This window comes from Gopherus flavomarginatus, chromosome 14 (assembly GCF_025201925.1).
Source record: "Gopherus flavomarginatus isolate rGopFla2 chromosome 14, rGopFla2.mat.asm, whole genome shotgun sequence".
NCBI classification, from domain to species: Eukaryota; Metazoa; Chordata; order Testudines; family Testudinidae; genus Gopherus; species Gopherus flavomarginatus.
In genome coordinates, this window is record NC_066630.1 from 40,517,360 (window position 1) to 40,537,544 (window position 20,185).

General features: G+C 55.7%; 3 non-coding genes across 3 annotated transcripts; 2 read left to right on the forward strand and 1 right to left on the reverse strand.

The window, feature by feature from the left end:
- Positions 1–624: 624 nt before the first annotated feature.
- LOC127034504 (U2 spliceosomal RNA) lies at positions 625–815 on the reverse strand. The gene has a single exon (XR_007769406.1). It is a non-coding gene; the product is annotated as a U2 spliceosomal RNA (small nuclear RNA).
- A 5,938-nt stretch (positions 816–6,753) lies between these two features.
- Positions 6,754–6,948, forward strand: LOC127034509 (U2 spliceosomal RNA). The gene has a single exon (XR_007769410.1). It is a non-coding gene; the product is annotated as a U2 spliceosomal RNA (small nuclear RNA).
- A 6,347-nt stretch (positions 6,949–13,295) lies between these two features.
- On the forward strand, positions 13,296–13,486 carry LOC127034525 (U2 spliceosomal RNA). The gene has a single exon (XR_007769425.1). It is a non-coding gene; the product is annotated as a U2 spliceosomal RNA (small nuclear RNA).
- Positions 13,487–20,185: the final 6,699 nt, after the last annotated feature.

Below are 20,185 nucleotides of genomic sequence, written 5' to 3' on the forward strand. Positions count from 1 at the left end.
TAAACTGGCCCTGCCCCCTGTGCTCTGCGGCAGCCCCAACGCTCTTTTCTGCTCTCACATAACTCTCTGAAACACACAATCAGGCTTGATTCTCACACCTCCCTGTCAGTACTTGGGAATGGGCCACCTCCACCCTGACTGAATTGGCCTCGTTAGCACCGTATTCATGTATACTGAACAGATGGGAGTTGCCTTACCAAGGGGCGGGGTCAGTGCTAATGAGGCACTAACAGGCACTGACCCACTTGGTAAGGGAACGCCCATCTGTTCAGTATACATGAATACAGTGCTAACGAGGCCAATTTAATCAGGGTGGAGATGGCCCATTCTCAACAATTGACAGAAAAGTGTGAGTATCAAGAGAAAGAAAATTCCTTTTTTTTTGTAATGATCGAGCCACTCCCGTTACTGACTGTCCAGGGAAATGTAAGCGCCGGCCTGTGGCTTTTTGAATTATACCATTATTGGCTGATTGATGTCTTTTCATTATTTGTATAGAGACTGTCCAGTCAGTGAATAAGGGAACTTAAGTACATCACCCATAAGATACATTGAGAATCCAAGTCAGCATAGGTGTAAGAAATTCAATTGATTCTATTTTTTAACCAGAATAGTCTCCCCGGGGGGAGGTGCACCGTTCCTGGAGGTGCTGCAATACCAGGTCGATGCGTGGAGTGGATGGAGCAAGATCCTATTCCATCTCCCTGTTCCAAAAATCCATTTAATATATAGTCCTCAGATAGAGGACGTATCAGATATTAAACTGATAAGAACAGATTTAAAAGTTTATTAGACAATATTGAAATAAAGACGATACAAAGAGTTTGAAGCGTCAGTTATTGGTCATTGGGGGCAACCTACAGAGTATAGGGGGACGCTGGTATTTGGAAATTGGTTAGCACATAACATATAGAGTCTGTAAGGTCCCCAATGCGGGGTGTACGGTGGGTGGGATCAGGAAGCAGTGAGGGTACATTGCTCATACAGTGGGTTACACACAGTCATGGGTATAAGTAAGCAGGCTGGGTAATGGGGACAGGATGACCCTCACATGGGGGAATCCAGTTCAGTGGGTTTAGGGCTCAGGGGATATGGGTCAGTAGGGGAGGGTTTATAGGTCTCCTCCCCCCCCCCCCCCGTGGGTGCACGAAATCATGCCGGCTCACTCCTGGTATTGGTGGTGGCCGGTGACGTGCTCTGTGTAAGTGTCCCTAGACCACCGTATAGTGTCCGAGACCATCAAACGTCTCATGAGCCGTGCATAGCAACGGCCCACCCCGCAGGCCCTAGGTACTCGTTCATTACAGGGGTCCCAGGCACCCAGCGCCCCAACGATCAGGGCGTCGGTGTAAACCTTGTAGCCCTTTGCCCGCAGGGTGTCAGCCAAGGGGGCATATTTTTCAAGTTTGCGGGCTCGGGCTTCACGGAGCGCCGGGGTCCTGTTCTCAAATGGGATCGTCTTGTCGACGAGGATGATCTTTTTCCGTTCCTCGTCCGTGACGACGATGTCCGGGCGCAGCAGGCTGTCGGTGTCAGGGATGGTGCGGTTGACTGCGATCTCTCCCAGGTGTGGGGCAATGGCCTTCACCAGCCGGTCCTGGACGGCGTTGTGGCGCAGCTGCCAGGCTCTGGCATGGGGTTTGCAGCTGCACAGGATGTGAGGCAAGGTCTCCAGGGTGTATCCGCACTTTCTGCAGCGCTTGTCTCGGTTCCCGTGGTGGAAGGCTCCGTTGAGCGGGACGCAGTTCAGGCGGGCGCGGTGTATGAACCGCCAGTCGGCGAAACGGGTGAAGCTGCCAGCGGGGAGAAAGTGGTTGCTGGAGTCCCACTTGCTGGTCACCTCAAAGGCCTTGCCCTGGTCGGGTTTTTTCCTCAAGGTGTCCACATAGAGCGCGCGGACAGCGGCCTTCAGTGACTTCTCCAGCACGCCTCTGGCTCCGGGGCTGAAGATGGTGTTGCCCTCCGTCTCGATCCGCGGCACCAGGACTCCCAGCTCCTGCTGTTTCTCGCTCCATTAAAAAAAATATTTCCTTTATTCATTTACTTTAGAAATCAAAATAAATTGATGGACTTTTTTCAAGTTTGGGTCTAGTCATTAACCCCCGATTTCTTATTTTAGAAATTGAACCTATAATAGTCAAATAAACTGAAACGGAGTAATTACATTGCTGTGAATGTCATTAAAATGTACGATTAATCTGCCTGCACACACATTGCAATCCCTGGAAATGTTCTAAACGTAAAGGCCCTGTTCTACTCTCATTGAACTCAATGGCAAAACTCCCATGTCTTACCTTCTTTATTTTTAAAATGATCTGTAATCTTCTGCTATGGAACGGACAACTTGGGCAGGTTCTTCATTGCGATTTTGAAAATTGCCATTAATTTATTTTACATTTTGTCATGTAACTAAAAATTAGAAGCACGTTGCTGATGAACAAAGATTGCAAAACATTTTTGACTGGTCTGTACAAGGAGCTACCAGACTACAAGCTATTTGCATATAAATGCGACTCTGTAGATAAAGCAATAAATAACCTTGGGGGTGCAGCACCCCCCAATTCGACCACATGTGTGTGAGTGGCGTTGTGACACGGCTCAGGGGGTTGCCGGGTCACTCACTCAAGTTTGGCCTACCCAGACTGCAGTCATCACGACGGACGGCTGGGCCAAAGCTGAGTGGTGCTGGGAGCCCAGAGGTTGCAGTGACTGCGGCAGGGAAGGGAGCCCAGCCGGCTCCGTGGGACAGGAGCTGCCATGTGACCTTTTCAGGCTGAAAAACTCTGGATTAGACAACCTGTCTTCTCGCAAAGACCCCTTTTAGCCAGCACCTCAGGACTTAACCCAGAGTTTGCAGACTTGGGTACATACACTTAGACACCCTGAATTCAGGCCAATTGCACAGAGGGGTTGAAAATCCCATGTCACTGAGAAGGGTAGTGCAGAGGTGCTGAGAAGTGGCAGCACCCAATCAGAGCTCTTCAGCTAAGTCCCTTTCTGCGGATTTCGGTGCCAGAATCTGAACACACATGTCTGGCAATATTACCTTCTGCCGTAGAGGGGCAGGAGCACCTACAACATGATACCCAGTTTTCAGTGACCATCAAACGGTGCCAGTTCCTTTTGTCAACTCTTCCCGTCAACCCACTGGGTCCTTCGTCCTTTCCCTCCCTTCCCCCGACCCTTTCGCTTGGCTTGGGAGGCTTTTCAGGAGCATTTTCCCATTTCCTGTTTGGTTCTTCTCAGCCTGAGAGTTAGAGCCCCCTTTCTCTTCTCCACACAGGGAAGGGCTGGAGGGTAAGGGCCTGCCTCCTCCATTCCCTCCGTTGCCTCCTCTTCCTCTGCCGCCACCCTCCCACCCATGCCATTCTGCTGCCCCCACCCCTTGGCTGCATTTCCCCTTTTGCAGGGTAACCTTCTTTATGGGACTGGTCCTCCTTGCACCCCCCATCCCCAAACAATGTTCATGAAAATAGATTAGGAACGGTAAAGAGAACTAATTTAAATTAATACAAAAGCCAAGTTCTTTTAGACCTAAACCGCCTTGAGTTCAGGTAACATTTTTAAATTGCTCAGATCAAGGTGATTTGATTTAAATGAGAGAGTTGTAAATCACCATACACAAAATCTTACTTTAAATCATCAATTTTATTTGTGTTTTGCAAACAACAAACAGAAAACCTGACCCCGCCAGGGAGAATTAAGCCACACATGTAACTGGGATCTTGCTGTCAAGGAACTACAAAATGGAACTGCTGAAGAGAATAAGGCACTCCCCCAAGTCTGTCCTTTTCCTACCGTGCAAAGAAGACCTTTCAGTCTTACCTCACAGAACCAGACCATAAGAAAGGACCGGTTCATAAGATTTCACGTTGCCAGCCATACCCAGGATTTTACAGAGAATCAGATCTACAGTGCAATCCACAGCTAAAGGCGGTCTATGCCCCTACCTAGATAGGGCCCTATGAAATCTGCGTTAACGAGAACACAGACAGAATGACGGAATGAAACCGTTAATGCAGAATCCTGCTCTCCATAGCAGCAGGCAGGCAGATAAAGGTAGGGAGGGGTGGGCTGATGTCAGGGGGTCCCCCTCCCCCTGCCGGGGGACCAGATTACCACTCGGCTGGGATGGGGGGAGGGGACACAAGGGCGCCTGTCTGGCTCAGGAGTGGTTGCTGCCAGCTGCTGTCTGAACAAGGGTTGAGGCTGGTGAGTGCTCTGCTTAGAGACACTGCTCACTCAGGCACACACGCTCCCCCAACACACTCGCCAGTGTCACTGTTCAGCCATGTCAGTTTGCTCACATTATAAAATGCTACTTTAAAAAGTGATGTAAAATGTGCCACTTTTACCACGTACTGTAAATCTGCAGGCCGTGTTGTTTACGTGGGAGGAGGAGGTGGCGTACCTGCAGCGCTGGGAGAGCGAGCTCCCTCCCAGCGCCGGCGCTGCAACCACCCTCGCACTTCAACGCGCTGCCGTGGGCTGCACGTGTAGCCCTGCCCTCAAGCTCTGGCTCCTGAGCGCTGAGGACCCACCGAGCCAGCACCTATGGTCTGTAGCTCGTGGCTGTAGCGTGCCTGCCGCTTGACTGAAGCATACAGTGTCGTCTGCTCGTTTTGAGGGACCCTGTGCTGAGCCTAGAGGCCTGCTAAGCAAGCTGAGAGCTTCTTAAAGAGGCTTTGGTGGGTGCTAACTCCTAATCAGTGGGTGGGGCTACCCAGGGAGAACAAGGCTTTAAAAAGCCTGCTCCTACGCCAGGGTGGGCAAACTTTCTGGCCCGAGGGCCGCACCTGGGTGGGGAAATTGCATGCAGGGCCATGAATGCAGGGCTGGGGCAGGGGGTCGGAGGGGGTGTTGGGGGGGGGCGGCGCTTACCTGGGGCTTCAAGGCAGGGCCGGAGAGGGGGGCCTCCGTGCACTGCTATCCCCAGGCGCTGCCCCCGCAGCTTCGTATTGGCCGCAGGGGCTTGGGGCGGGAGCCACGTGGAGCGAGCGAGCGAGGAGGCAGGAAGGCGCTCAGCTCCGCTGCACTGCTGGTGGTGGGTGGTGGGTGGGGGCCCTGGGCTGTTTCTCCCTGCGGAGCTAAAACCTGGGAGCTGAAGGGAGAGGCCACTGAGGGAAAGGACGGGGGTGCGCCTCAAGCTGTTGGGAGGGGCCAAGCCTTAAATTGCACCCACCCCCTCTCAGCAGGCACCAGTCTCCTCCTCGTCCCCCCCCCCACTACCGTCCCGTAAGGCAGAAGCCCTGAGCTCCCTCACCCCTCCAGTCTGGTAGGTGGAGAATGCGGGGAGTGGTGGGAAAAACGGGGCGCTCCAGCAGCCGCACAGTCACTGGAAAAGAGCCGCATGCGGTTTGGCCACCCAGAGCGCCCTTGCACCCATTTTCTTTTTTGTTTTTCTTTACACAATCTGCTTTGTTGATTCTCTGTACAAAAACATTGCAACTTAATTCACGGATTTATTTAACACAGTCTCCCCCCCATGGGCACGTTGTCCAGCATAGTTGGGATGGGCAAGGAGAAGCCCCTCCAGTCAGATCCCTTCCACCCTCAGAGGGCAGTCTGCAGAGAGGCTTAGACTGAGTGAAGAAGTGCCCAGAAGAAGAGGGAAGGATTCCTAACAGACCCCTTGCCCCAGGACTCAATGCTGCAAGCTGGAAAATAGACCCTGCTTCCCTTTCACCTTTGCCATCAATATCTGGGGTTCCCCAACTTCAGTCCACCCGAGGCTGCCCCAGAATCAGCTAACACTGCCCTCTTCAGTGAGCAGCACAACCTGCAGTGCCTAATGCAATATGCCAGAGACTTCCTGGCTCGAGAGAGCACTGGTTTTGCTGCAAGAGTTAAGAGTGACGGGTACGTCACAGGAAGTGGGTGGGTTTATGCAATTCATTACTATGCGGCAGCAGCCAGGGAAAGCAGTGAGATGAACCCAAGTAACCAGACTGAAAGAATTCTCAGTCATTGAGTAGAATTGTGTGTTGAGTCCTTGCTTTTGAATTAGTACATTGCAGCCGTTTAGGGGGAGTGATTGTCGCTTAGAGTTTCATAGTTATCAGAGTCTGGTTGATGGCATTTGGTCCGTGTGTGGGAGCTCGTCATGGTGATATAGAAAGCTGCGGCGGAGGTAGGGCTGTCTCGGTTTTGCTGCAATTGGTATCGCTTCTCGGCCTTTTGGCTAAGATCAAGTGTAGCTTCGGGCTTGCGGGGTAGGCCGTCGCTATGCGCAGCTCATGAGACGCCTGATGGTCTCGGACACTATCAGATGGTCCAGAGACATCTACACGGAGCACGTCACCGGTCACCGCCAATACCAGGAGTAAGCGGGCGTGACTCCGTGCACCCGAAGGGGGGAGGAGATCTTCACGCACCCCCGTTGGACTCTATCCCCTGAGCCCTGAACCCACCAAACCAAACTCCACTATGTGAGGGTCGCCCTATCCTCATCACCCAGCTCACTCCTTTATTCCCACGACTATCTGTAACCTGTTTGTATGAGCGATAAGTACCCTCACTGCCTCTCGACTGTATCTTGATCTCACCCAAAGTTCACCCCACATTGGGGACATGACAGACTGTATATGGTATATGCTGCCCAATACCAAAATACTGAACCCCCCCCCGTAGTCTGTATGCTATCCCCGATGAAACAATAACTGATGCTTTAAACTCTCTGTATCGTTTATTTTCAAATATTCACTAATAAACATTAAAATCTGTTCTTATCAGTTTAATATCTGATAAGATAATATCGCTTCTCGGCTCCTCGGAGCTAAGATCAAGTGTAGTATCTGTTCTTATCAGTTTGATTTTATTTAATGAACATCTGCACACCCCTGTCCTGATGATGGAATCTCCTGTGGCTATTTTTGAAAAAATTGATGCTGCACTAGAGATTTATTCTTCTTCTGAGGCTGATTTGCATACAGATACAGCTGATCTGCATATGCACTGTTCTGATGCTACTTTAAAGGGAAATTCTCCCTCTTTTTCTTTTACGGACACACTATCGCGGATAGCTACTGCTCCTGCGCACTCCAGTGCCAGGAAAACCCAGCAGAACCGTGCTCCAAAGACCCGAGCCACCAGCAAGGATGGAAACACCAGAAGCCAGCGGAAGAAAACCGCACTGGACACCTCCTCTGGAAAAATAAGCAGCAAAAAACCAGCTCTTCGAGACCCCACTTCCAGAAGGAAGGAGGTGACTACAGCTTCCCTGAGGAGGGGCACCAGAAGAACCTCACCTGCTCCTCCGGTCCAGGATACTGAACACCGGCCTACTGCTCCCGAAACGGACGATACTGGAGGAGTCCCCGCGAGGATCCAGGTCCAGGATGCTAATCGTCCCCCCGCTGGGAAGGAGGCTGCTGGAGGAGCCCCCCCATCGACCAAGGACCAGGACTCTGATGGCCCCCCCGCTGGGAAGGAGGCTGCCGGAGGAGCCCCCGCAACAACTGAGGACCAAGACGCTGCTCGCAGCCCCACCTGGAGGGATGACCAGCAGCTGCGGGGAGCCTACCTGTCTATACACCTACCCTGGGAAGACTCGTCTGCGGAGCACCAGCAGCTGCAGAGAGACTACCCCCCGCTGCCGGAGGAGGAGACCCCCCCTAACCAACTGCTGTCCGGGTCGAGTAAGTGCCCCACTACACCCCAGCCCCTGGCCCCCTGGGAGGACCCCCGCCCAGCCCCGCTACAGGGGGATCCCTGCCCTGAGCCGCTGCTGCGGGCGCTACCTGGGGATTCCCTCGGTGTGGAGACGCCGAGGAGTCCCTGCCCCACGCGGCTGCCGCCCACGGGGAGTCTCCACCTTTCGCCCCAGCGGTGCAGCGTGCGGCTGCTGCCCGAGCCGCCGGGGAAGCCCGGCCCGACTCTCTGCCTGCCGCTGCTCGGGCGACCCGGGGGACCCTGCAGCGCGCCGCCGGGGTCGCCCGGCGGCTCCCGTCCCGCGGCCATATCGCCGCTCCCGGGGGGGCCCCGCGACATGCCCCGGCTGCCGGTCACCGAGCCGCCGGGGGACTCCTGCCCCGCTCCCCGGCCGCTGCCGCCGGAGCTGCCGGTGAAATCCGGCCCCGCGCCCGTGCTGCCTCTCTCTGGGCAGCCCGGCGAACCCCGTGGCGCGCTCCTGCCGCCGATGTTTGGGGTGCCGGGGGGCCCATGCCCTGCGCCCCGGCTGCTCCCTCCCAAGCTGCCGGGAGACCCCGACCCCGCACCTCACCTGCTGCTGCCTGAGCAGCCCGGGGAGCCCCGTGGCGCGCCTCTGCAGCCGCCGCTCTGGTCCCCGGGGGACTCCTGTCCTGCGCCCAGACTGCCGCCTGAGCAGACTGAGGAGCCCCGCCATGTGCTCCGGCCACTAACGCCTGAGCCGCTGGGGGATCCCCTCCCCATGCCCCCGCCGCAGGTACAGCCTGGGGAGCCCTGCTATATGCTCTGGCCCCTGCACCTGGAGCGGCCCGGGGAGCCCTGCCCCGTGTCCCGAGTACCGCTGCCAGAGGAGCCCCATAACACACTCCTGCCGCCCCTGCTCTGGCCGCGGGGGGATCCCTGGCTGCCGTGCCCCGGGCCGCCCGGGGAGCCCTGCGGCGCTCCCTGGCCGCTGCTGCCCGGCCCGCCGGGGAACTCTCCTCCGGGACCCCTGCCGCCGCGACTCGCGGCGCCTGGGGAGCCCCTTGATGTTTTTCAGACATCAGAAGTGCGCCCCTCCACGACCACACTGCTCCAGATCCCACAAGACCTCCCCGCTGCCCACCGGCCACCCCAACCGCCAAGAGACGCCTCCCCCGTCCTCCTGCGCTCGCAGATCACGCCCCCCACACCCCAGCAGTTACGAGATGACTCCCCTGCTCCACTGCGGTTGCCGGACACACCTGCTGCACCCCAGCACCGCACGCCGCCGAGGAGTAAATCCCCCGACCCGCTACAAGACACCTGCACCCCCCAGGAACCCCAGCTGCCGGGGGGAATCCTCAATGCTCCTGAGACTCAGCTACCACCGCAGGACGCTGCCCCCCTCGCCAGCTGTGCACCAGAAAATAACCAGGAAGGCCCCAACGCCCCACAAGATGGCTGCTTCGCTCCAGACACCGTCTACCTCCAATACCCCCTCACTGCAGATGCGCTCATCTGCCCCATCTGCCTGCCGCCTCGACGCTTTCATCTCCTCGGAGGGGTCACCAGACACCTGAAGAGGTGCCACGGCCAGTCCACCGCCTTCAGCTGTGCCCGCTGCAGCCTGCCCTTCGAGTGTCAGAGGAAATGCAAGGCGCACCAGGCCAGCTGTACGAAAGCCAGCAAAAAGACGACCCCGGTCGTCCGCCATCCTGTGCCCCAGCCTGCTGCTCCTGTGCCGAAAAGAAGCAGAGCGACTGTGCTGACCGCTGCCCAGAAGCCCACCCCAGCCCCAGAGCCGGCGGACCAGAACCCTGCCGCCGGAACAACAAATGCTGCAACGGGAGGCGTTGACCGAGCCCATACCAACAGGGGTCCTATCACCTCCTCCCAGGTCGCCCGGAAGATCTCCGAACTGAGGCACCTAAGTGCCCCCTCCAACCTACACGAACCTGCCCCAAGAAGGGCCAGTGCTCCACCACGCGTGGCCATCCGAAACCCCACCCCTAGAGTCACCAATACTGGCTACCGGCCCGCCCTCCGAGCTCCAGCCACAAGGGGCGCCAACGCAACTCCTCAGCCCACCTTGCGAACTCCACCTGGCCGGGGGACAGGGGCCACCCCCCAGACCGCCCCACGCACTGTTAACATCGGAGGCCCCACCGCTACGACCAGACCACAGCCCCAGACCCCCACCGTCAGAGAGTCCGACGCGGCCCCTACAGGCACCAGCCCACTCTCTGCCAATAGAAGACCACCCACTCCCACAGCGACCCCCCGGGCGATGACCACACGCGAAAGCCCGGACACTGACGCTGCACCCGCCGAACCAAGCCGGGCTCTACCAACCAACAATGCCACTACTCCACCGACGCCTATGCCTCGGGGACCAACCGAAAGATCCCCCGAGCCGCAAGGGAGACGACCCGCCGGCCAAACCGCAAACCCACTACCCGCGCGGACCGAGGAACCAGAGGACCGGCAGCCGACGATTAAGCCAGCCACGCCCTGGCAGGCTGCCTGGATCGAGAAGCTCCGAGCGACAGCTTCCTTTGAAGAATTCGACCAGCTCATCAATGAGCTCACCTGCGAACTCTCCACAGAGATCGTCTCAAAGAGGACGCCAAACCAGGAGGCCGCACGGCCTACCTCCAGAAGGCCCACTCCAAACCGCGACGCCACCACCCGAGGAGCTGGACGAAGAAACTCCAGCCGCCGCTACGACCCGGCAGCAGCCTCCCAGATCCAGAAGCTATACAGAACCAACCGCCTCAAGGCCATGAGAAAGGTCCTCGACGGTCCCTCATCCTACTGCACGATCCCGCCCGAGCGCCTATACCGCTACTTCCTGGAAGTATTCGCTGACAAGCCCAGGAACGACGTGCAGCGCCCAGAGTGCCTTCACCCGCTGCCCCGCATCACCAACGCAGATGGCCTAGAGGCTGATTTCACGCCCAAAGAGGTAATGGCCAGGCTCTCCAGGACCAAAAACACTGCACCCGGAAAAGACGGCATCCCCTACAGCCTCCTCAAAAAGCGGGACCCCGGCTGCCATGTCCTCTCCGGCATCTTTAACCTATGCCGGTGCTTTGGCCGGCCACCCACCTCCTGGAAAAAGGCCATGACGGTCCTGATCTACAAGAAGGGTGAGCGAGACGACCCCAGCAACTGGAGACCCATCTCCCTCTGCTCCACAATGTACAAGCTATATGCCAGCTGCCTGGCAGCCAGAATCACGGAGTGGGCGACGACCGGGGGAGCCATCAGCCCGGCCCAGAAGGGCTTCATGCCATCTGAGGGGTGCTACGAGCACAACTTCCTGCTCCAGACCGTCCTCCAGACGACCAGGAGGGCCCACAACCAGTGCGCAATAGCGTGGCTGGATCTGGCCAACGCCTTCGGGTCCATCCCCCACCATCACATCTTCAGCACCCTACGGGAGTTCGGGATGCCGGAGACCTTTCTCCGCCTGATCCGGGAACTCTACAAGGGCTGCAGCACCACCATCCGTTCGGTAGAAGGCGAAACAGCCGAGATCCCGATCCGCAGCGGCGTGAAGCAGGGCTGCCCCCTCAGCCCGATCATCTTCAACCTCGCCATGGAGCCACTCCTGCGGGCAATCTCCAATGGCGCCGACGGCTTCGACCTGCACGGCGAGAGAGTGAACGTGTTGGCCTACGCAGATGACCTAGTCCTGATCGCGGACGACCCCGAGAGGCTCCAGGGCATGCTCAACACCATCGGGAGAGTCGCAGAATGGACGGGACTCCGCTTTAACGCCAAAAAGTGCGCGTCCCTCCACGTCAACTGCAGCAAGAAGAACTCAGTGCAGGCTACGGACTTCCTCATCCAGGGTGAATCCGTCGTCCCCCTGGCCGAGGGGCAGGCGTACCAACACCTCGGCACGCCGACGGGCTTCCGTGTCCGGCAGACCCCCGAGGACACCATCCAGGAAATCCTGCAGGACGCCGCCAGGATCGACGTTTCCCTGCTGGCTCCGTGGCAGAAAATCGACGCCCTCAACACGTTCCTGATCCCCCGCATCGCCTTCGTCCTGAGAGGATCCGCCGTAGCAAAGGTGCCCCTCAACAAGGCGGACAACGTCATCCGGCAACTGGTGAAGAAGTGGCTGTCCCTGCCCCAGAGAGCAAGCAACGAGCTGGTCTATATTGCTCACCGGCACGGTGGCGCCAATGTCCCCCGCATGGGAGACCTCTGCGATATCGCGGTCGTCACACATGCCTTTCGCCTCCTGACGTGCCCGGACGCCGTGGTAAAGAACGTTGCGACGACCGCCCTGCGCTCCGCCACAGCAAAGCGAATCAACAGAGCTGCCTCTGGCCAAGATATAGCCAACTTCCTGAGCGGCTCCATGGACGGTGACTTCGCCCGAGACAGAGGCGACATAGCCTCACTGTGGACCCGTGCCCGCATTGCCACGCGCCGACTGGGGAAACGACTAGGCTGCTGCTGGGTATGGAGCGAGGACCGGCGGGAGCTGGGAATCCTGATACCGCGGACCGAGACGGAGGACAACACCGTCATCAGCCCTGGAGCCAGAGGCACACTGGAGAGGTCGCTGAAGGCCGCCGTACGCGCGCTCTACTTGGGCACGCTGAAGAAAAAACCAGACCAGGGCAAGGTTTTCGAGGTCACCAGCAAGTGGGACTCCAGCAACCACTTCCTCCACTCAGGCAGCTTCACCCGCTTCGCTGACTGGCGCTTCATACACCGCGCCCGACTAAACTGCGTCCCGCTCAACGGAGCCGTCCGCCACGGGAACCGAGACAAGCGCTGCAGGAAGTGTGGGTACGCCATGGAGACCCTGCCCCACGTCCTGTGCAGCTGCAAGCCCCACGCCAGAGCCTGGCAGCTGCGTCACAATGCCATCCAGGACCGTCTGGTAAAGGCCATCGCTCCGCACCTGGGAGAAAAAGCCACCAACCGCACCATCCCTGGCACCGACAGCCCACTGCGCCCGGACATCGTCGTCACGGACGAGGCTCGAAAAAAGATCATCCTCGTTGACGTGACGGTTCCTTTCGAGAACAGGACCCTGGCCTTCCGCGAGGCCCGAGCCCGAAAGCTCGAAAAATACACCCCCTTGGCGGACACTCTGAGGTCAAAGGGCTACGAGGTCTATACCGACGCCCTGATCGTTGGGGCCCTGGGCGCCTGGGACCCTTGTAATGAACGCGTGCTTCGGGCTTGCGGGGTAGGCCGTCGCTATGCGCAGCTCATGAGACGCCTGATGGTCTCGGACACTATCAGATGGTCCAGAGACATCTACACGGAGCACGTCACCGGTCACCGCCAATACCAGGAGTAAGCGGGCGTGACTCCGTGCACCCGAAGGGGGGAGGAGATCTTCACGCACCCCCGTTGGTCTCTATCCCCTGAGCCCTGAACCCACCAAACCAAACTCCACTATGTGAGGGTCGCCCTATCCTCATCACCCAGCTCGCTCCTTTATTCCCACGACTATCTGTAACCTGTTTGTATGAGCGATAAGTACCCTCACTGCCTCTCGACTGTATCTTGATCTCACCCAAAGTTCACCCCACATTGGGGACATGACAGACTGTATATGGTATATGCTGCCCAATACCAAAATACTGAACCCCCCCCCCGTAGTCTGTATGCTATCCCCGATGAAACAATAACTGATGCTTTAAACTCTCTGTATCGTTTATTTTCAAATATTCACTAATAAACATTAAAATCTGTTCTTATCAGTTTAATATCTGATACGTCCTCTATCTGAGGACTATATATTAAATGGATTTTTGGAACAGGGAGATGGAATAGGAGCTTGCTCCATCCACTCCACGCATCGACCTGGTATTGCAGTACCTCCAGGAACGGTGCACCTCCCCCTCGGGGAGACTATGGTGGTTAAAAAATAGAATCAATTGAATTTCTTACACCTATGATCATTTAGATCCTTAATGTATTTTACGCCTGATGTACTAAAGTTCTTTCATTCGTTGATTGGATAGTCTCTATACAAATAACAAAAGGATGTCAATCAGCCCATAATTGTATCGTTTAGAAAACCATAGGCGAGCACTTACATTTCCCTGCCCACTCAGTAACGGGAGTGGCTTGATCATTACAAAAAAATCAATCGTCTTTCTCTTGATACTCACACCTTTCTGTCAATTGTTGAGAATGGGCCATCTCCACCCTGATTAAATTGGCATGGTTAGCACTGTATTCATGTATACTGAACAGATGGGCGTTTCCTTACCAAGTGGGTCAGTGCCTCGTTAGTGCCTCATTAGCACTGACCCCGCCCCTTGGTAAGGCAACTCCCATCTGTTCAGTATACATGAATAAGGTGCTAACGAGGCCAATTCAATCAGGGTGGAGGTGGCCCATTCCCAAGTACTGACGGGGAGGTGTGAGAATCACGCCTGATTGTGTGTTTCAGAGAGTTTTGTGAGAGCAGAAAAGAGCGTTGGGGCTGCCGCAGAGCACAGGGGGCAGGGCCAGTTTAAGTGGTAAGTTAGCAGCTAACTAAGCTACAGCTCACAGGAGAGGCCTCTAAAAAAGAAAAAAAACTGACCCCATTTCAAATGTTATCAAAATCGGTGGAGTAAATAAAGTAGATATGAGGGGAAAGTTCTCTCTAACTATAGACGTTTTTGTTCAAATACGATAATACTTGGCGTGCTCCGGCCGCCGCTGCTCAGGCCGGCGGGGGATCCTTGCCCCGCGCACTGGCCGCCGCTGCCCGGGCGGCCCCGCAGCGTGTCTCCGCCGCCGCTGCTCGGCCCGCCGGGGGACTCCTGCCCCGCGTCTGGGCTGGCGCGTCCCGGGGGGGCCCCGCGGCGTGTCTCGACCGCCGCTGCCCGGGCCGCTGGGGGACTCCTGCCCCGCGTCTGGGCTGCCGCTGCGCGGGGAGCCCCGCGGCGTGTCTCCGCCGCCGCTGATCGGGCCGCTGGGGGACTCCTGTCCCGCGCCCGAGCTGCCGCTGCCGCTGTCGGAGCGGCCGGGGGAGCTCCGCAGGGCGCCCCGGCTGCTCGGGCCACCCGAGGACGCGGGCCCCGTGCCCCAGCCGCCGCCGCTCGCCGCGCCTGAGGAGCTCCTTACTGTATTGCAAGAGACAAGACCCGACACCTGCCTGCAGCTCCAGGCACCAGGAGACTGCCCCACCACGTGCCGGCCATCCCAGAGGCAGAGAAATGCCACTGCCAGACCCCGGCCACAGAGGGATTCCCTCGCCGCCCCCCCCCCCCCCCCAGCGGCAGCTGCTGCCTAGAGCCAGCCCTACCAGATAGGAGCTGCCCCAAGCACCGAGCCCCGCTACACCTCAGCCACAGGGGGGCTCCCCCACCAGCAACCGCAGCCACCGAGAGACCCTGTGGACAAGCCACTCCAGTCCACGAGAGCCCTGTCCGCGGATCACCATATGCCCCAGCTGCCAAGAGATGTCTCTCCTGTCCTCCTGTGGTCGTGGAACACACCCCCTGCGCTCCAGCTGCTCCAGCCGCTACGAGATGGCTCTCCCATCCTCCTGCGGTCACCAGACACGCCTCCTGCGCTCCAGCTGCTACAAGATGGCTCTCCCGTCCTCATGCGGTCACCGGACACACCTCCTGCGCTCCCACAGCTCCAGCCGCTACAAGATGGTTCTCCCGTTCTCCCACAGCCACGGGACACGCCCCCTGCCCCCCAGCAGCTCCAGCTGATTCGAGATGTCCCTGCGCTTCTCCCAGGGCCGTAGCAACAAAGAATGTGGCCCCCTACGAACATATGTCTGGGGCCCCTTACAATGCAGAAACTGGAATGCGGTATTTATTTTATACAATATACAGGGTTCGTATTATGTATACATAGGCCTACAGTGTACATGTATTCCGTATTTACGCAAAGTGCTTCTTTCGAGCCTTGTTCTCCGCAAATTGGTTAATCAATGCGTCATAGTCCAGAGATCTGGCAAGCTTGTTTTCGATTGAGATAACTTCAAGCGCAGAAAGCCTGTCATCTGTCATGGTTGAGCGCAGGAGATTCTTGATCAGTTTCATTCTGCTGAAGCCCCTTTCAGCACCAGCGACAGTAACTGGTGTGGTCAGAAGAATTCTGATGCAAATGCAAAGATTTGGATATATCTCCTGAAGGCTGTTCTTGTATACGTACGTTAAAAAATTGTTTGCCGTGACAAGTCCTCTCTCTTTCTCGATGACATAAATAAAACGATTCAATTCCATTATGAGTTCTTCGGCATCAAAGTCTCCCATTTTTCTTTCAAAATTTTTGCTGTGATTCTCCAGTTCATTTTCTCTGTGACACTGCTTCAGGCTGTTAGCGTTGTACAGAAATCCAAACAACTTATACCACTCCACGAGTTGGTCAAATCGCGATGAAACAGAAGATATGGCCTGATCAGTGAGAACAAGAAAGAAAAATTCAATTCAATTCAATTTCAAAAGTCGGCAGAAAGACGACTCGAATCATCAGCACATTCGTAATCAAACATTCTCTTCTTACGTCGCACCCTGGTTTCTGGAAACACCTGCTCAATACCCATATGCTCTGCTATTTCACGTGCATTTGTGACCACAGAGTTATATCCTGTGTTTCGATAGTCCTCCAAAAACTTCATTGTAGCACCGACTTCTGCCTGCAGTACGTCAATTGACACATCTGGTGCCTGAATTAATTTGCTGGTTTTATTGACGTGAAATAGTATATCCTACCACGTGTACACAGTCAGAACAAAAGGCCACGTAGTAACATGGTCTAAAAGCGCACCGGCTTCTGTTGCTGTATTGCCATCTTTCTTTTCGAGCGCATATTCTCGCAAAGATGACAAAGCATTGCACAATTCTTCAAGGTGATAACGCAATGGCTTCACAGCATCAATTCTCGACTCCCAACGAGTGTCCGATAACCCTTTAACAGATATTGGCATAGGTTCTTGAAGTATATCCCAACGTGAAGGTGAAGAAGAAAAGATAACGTATATTCTGTTAATCAGACCAAAAAAGTCAACGGCATATTTCGATGACTTTGCCACGTCTGAGATCACAAGATTCCAAGCGTGAGCTCCACATGGTACATACAAGGCACGGTCATTTATTTCTAGCATGCGGGCTTGAACTCCTTTATTCTTTCCTCTCATCTTTGCGCCGTTATCATAAGCTTGGCCTCTCATGTCAGCAATGTCTATTCCTAAGTTGTTTGCCTTTTCAAGAAACGCTTCCAATAAGCCCTCGCCAGTTGTATCATGAACATTAAGAAAACCAACAAACGCTTCACGAATATTGACACCATCTTCACCGTTGCATTCAACAAAGCGTAACACCACAGACATCTGTTCTTCATGTGACACGTCGGGAGTACAGTCCAAAATAACTGAATAATATTTTGCTTTTTTAAGCTGCGCTATGTCGGCCTCTTGAATGTTACTGGCAACAAGTTGAATCAGCTCGTTTTGGATCTGTGGACTGAGGTACTGAACATGTGTCTTTGCCTTCTTAATCCTCTGTAAAAGTTCGCTGAGGACAGTATCATACTTTGCAAGCAATTCAAACAGTCCCAAAAAGTTGCCATTCGAAGGACCGCCGAACTTTTCATTACTTCCTCGAAATGCCAAGTTTCTTTCGGACAAGAAAATAATGACATCAACCATGCATTTGACAACGTTTCTCCAGAAATCTCTTTCTTTCAGAAAAGCACGCAATTCGAGGTGGTCAATACATGTACGGTTTACTATGCCTGACCGAAGGTCAAACCATTTCACCATACAGTCTTGATGACCTTTGCCTGTTTCATGCTGCTGAAGTCTTTTTGACAGTGCTTTCCAAGCTGATGTTCCACGACGTAGCGGTATGTCGCCAGTGCCAAATAATTTACAACAAAAACAAAAAATGGCATCTTTCTGAACTGAGTACATTAACCACAAACGTCTTATTTTCTCGGCATTTGCCATGGTTCTATACAAATGAGTACTTGTGAACCTCCGTCTTACCTCGTAAAATGGAAATTCGTAACTTTCATTCTGTTGCGGTGGGCCACGTGCAACAATGTCACACACTTGCCTGTCTGATATTATACACGGCCAATCTCCTGGATCATCAGTCAGTGGTTCAGATTCAGATACTTCTTTCCCGGCAGCAGCTGGATTATCTGTCACAGTTTGTTTGGTAGAACAACTAGCTTCACCTTCGACCTCACTTGAAGCACTTCTGGATACTTCTGGACACGATTCGTCGCTGCTAGCGCTGTCCGTTTCATGTGCCTGTACCTGTACGTTGGATTGCAGCGCAAAATACGTTGACAACTTTGGAATTTTCTCAAGTTCCTTCTCGGCATCTTTTGCTGCCTTTCGTTTACCAGCTCCGCTCTTATACATTCTCTTAGACATCACAAAGCACGCTTCTGCGTTGGAAACGATAAAAAACTAAACAACTAAATTAATAACATTTATCCGCCGACCGCCATTATGAACGCAAATATACATTCTTTGAATGGGTCCAACTACAATTCGAAACTGACCGACAGACAACTGATGTAGCCAATAGCATTACGATGTATCATAATGACTTCACGGTTTTGTCAGTAAGACCGACATGGATTGTGCAATAGCGTCAATAAATGTCACTTACCTAGTTATACTTTACATTTTTTTGCCACTTTTAGGGGGCCCCTTCCTTGCGGGGCCCCCTCCAGTCGGAGGGTACGGAGAGCGCTCGCTACGCCTCTGGTACTGCCTCCCCATGCGTGGTATTACCATGGCCGGCTTTAGCAAGTGCGGGGCCCGATTTGTGGGGCTTGTACTCATCGGGCTGCGCTCCGAGTCTTCAGCCGTACTTCAGATTGCCGCACTACGGCCAGGGTAGCGGGGCCACGGGACTTGCTGCGCTCCGGCTGGGGTGGCAGGGCTGCCGGACTTGCTGCGCTTCGGCCAAGGGAGTGGGCCTGCGGGGCTTGCCGTGCTCCGGTGGGAGGAGTGAGGCCACGGGACTTGCCGCGCTCTGGCCGGGGTAGCGGGGCCACGGGAGGACATAGATACCTTCCTGACGGCCTTTGAGAATGCCTGCGAGCTGCACAGGGTTGGCCCTGCAGACAGGATCTCATTTCTCACCCCCCTTACTGGACTCCACTAGGCCATGGAGGTGTACAGCAGACTGAAAGGGGCAGAGGCAGGGGACTACGAACTGTTCAAACAGGCCCTGTTCCGCGAGTTTGGGATGACTCTGGAGATGTACCAGAAAAGGTTCTGGAGTCAGCGTAAAACCCGTGAGGTCACATACCTACAACTGGTCAACCAGGCGCAGGGGTATGCCCGCAAGTGGACAGTTGGGGCCCAAACTAAAGAGGACCTGCTTGACCTATTCATACTAGAGCACCTGTACGAGCAGTGCCCGTCTGACCTGAGGCTGTGGTTGATGGACCAGAAGCCGGAGAACCCGCAGCACACAGGCCAGCTGGCCGACCAATTTGTGGACAGTTGAGCAGGGGATAACAGGGAGGAGTCTCGAAGGAGCAGGCCTGCCTCAACGCAGAGAGAGAGTCACCATGGGACCTCCCAGCGGGGGCCTATGGAGAACCCCCAACAAAGGGGAACATCCAGCGCCAGGTCCATCCGACCCACTCGAGGGGGCCCACGAGACATGGGCTGCTATCACTGTGGCCAGCGAGGCCACATACGGGCCCAGTGCCCCAAGCTCAGGGACAGACCGAGCAGACCCAACCCGCAGAGAGTTGACTGGATAAAGACCCAGTTGGAGGAGGGGCAACATTCCCAGGAAAAGGGGCCTGGCAGCGTACCACCTGTGAAGGAGGGAGGAGGTCCCCAGGTCAGCTCCTCTGGGGGGTTGGAGGCTCCAGGTTCTGGGTTTTTGGTTTACAGGGTGGGCGCAGGGCTGCCCCTCCGGAAAGAGTGCCTTGTTTCCCTGGAGGTAGATGGGAGGAAGGTCACTGGGTACTGGGACACAGGCGCAGAGGTGACGCTCGCCCGGCCCGAGGTGGTGGCCTCAGATCGGATGGTACCCAACACCTACCTGACCCTGATGGGCGTGGGCAGGACCCCATTGAAGGTGCCCGTGGCGAGGGTACACCTGAAGTGGGGGGCCAAGGAGGGCCCCAAGGACGTGGAGGTACACCCACATTTGCCCTCAGACGTGTTAATGGGAGGGGACCTCGAGGACTGGCCAAGTAAAACCCAGAGTGCCCTGGTCGTGACTCTTAGTCAGAGTCAGCGAAGGGCACTGCGCCCCGACAATGGGGAAGGGACTCTGCCCGAGGTGCAGGACCCTAACCTGGTGGAGGGAGAACGCCCAGGGGCATAGCTCAGAGAGGCTGCGGCCTCAGACCCAGCCAGCGAATGAGAGCAGGTCCCTATCCCTGTCCCAGCTGCTGAGTTCCAGGCCGAGTTGCAGAAAGATCCCTCCTTGAGGAAGCCCAGGGACCGGGCTAACCTCAGTGCAGTACAGACCATGAGGAGAGGTTGCAAGGAGAGGTTCCTGTGGGAGAAGGGGTTTCTGTACCGAGAATGGGCTCCCCCAGGGGAAGTAGAGTCATGAGGGATCAGGAGGCAGCTGGTGGTTCCCCAGAAGTTTCGCCA